A 1,185-nucleotide genomic window follows, 5' to 3' on the forward strand; every position below is an offset into this window, starting at 1 on the left:
TCTTGTAGTGGATGCCAGTATTTTCCACTACAACTAGGCAGTGGAAAATAGGACTACAACTAGGCAACGCTGGGTAAAGCTTGAGACTCAAAGGTCACAGCAGAGCAGAGGGCTGTCAGCCAAGATACATTTGAAGGTTAGAGACACCAGGAGTATTCTAAAGGCTCAGGTCCATGTTCCTACGTGTCAATAGCAGTGAGTGGAAATGAACACAAGAAAGTCAATGTAGTTGCTTCGGCGTCTCTGAGCGGTCACTGTGCGTGTCAGTGCAGTGCTCTGCCAGGATGCCCGAGGAGACCCAGACCCAGGACCAGCCCATGGAGGAGGAGGAGGTGGAGACCTTCGCCTTCCAGGCAGAGATCGCGCAGCTCATGTCCCTGATCATCAACACCTTTTACTCGAACAAAGAAATCTTCCTGAGGGAGTTGATTTCCAACTCGTCCGATGCTTTGGACAAAATCCAGTACGAAAGCCTGACAGACCCCAGTAAGCTCGACTCTGGCAAGGAGCTGCACATCAACCTCATTCCGAACAAGCAAGATCGCACCCTCACCATCGTGGACACTGGGATTGGGATGACCAAGGCCAACCTGATCAATAACCTCGGCACCATAGCCAAGTCGGGAACCAAGGCCTTCATGGAGGTTTTGCAGGCAGGCGCCGACATCTCCATGATTGGCCAGTTCAGTGTGTGTTTCTACTCCGCTTACCTGGTTGCTGAGAAAGTGACTGTGATCACCAAGCATAACGATGATGAGCAGTACGCCTGGGAGTCCTCAGCAGGAGGGTCCGTCACTGTGAGGACAGACGTGGGTGAACCTATGGGCTGAGGAACAAAGGTTATCTTGCATCTGAAAGAAGACCAAACTGAGTACTTGGAAGAAAGAAAAATAAAAGAGATTGTGAAGAAGCATTCACAGTTCATTGGTTATCCCATTACTCTTCTTGTGGAGAAGGAACGAGATAAAGAAGTGAGTGATGATGAGGCTGAAGAAAAGGAGGACAAAGAGGAAGACAAACAAAAAGAAGAAAAGGAGTCTGGTGACAAGCCTGAAATAGAAGATGTTGGTTCTGATGAAGAAGAGGAAGAAAAGAAGGATGGTGACAAGAAGAAGAAGAAAATTAAGGAGAAGTATATTGACCAAGAAGAACTGAACAAAACGAAGCCCATCTGGACCAGAAACC

General features: G+C 48.1%; 1 pseudogene; it reads left to right on the forward strand.

Annotated features, from left to right (window-relative positions):
• Positions 1 to 279: 279 nt before the first annotated feature.
• Positions 280 to 1,185, forward strand: part of LOC101570032 — a 2,315-nt pseudogene continuing 1,409 nt past the window's right edge.

Source organism: Octodon degus, unplaced genomic scaffold (genome assembly GCF_000260255.1).
Source record: "Octodon degus isolate 3935 unplaced genomic scaffold, OctDeg1.0 scaffold00078, whole genome shotgun sequence".
Lineage (NCBI taxonomy): Eukaryota > Metazoa > Chordata > Mammalia > Rodentia > Octodontidae > Octodon > Octodon degus.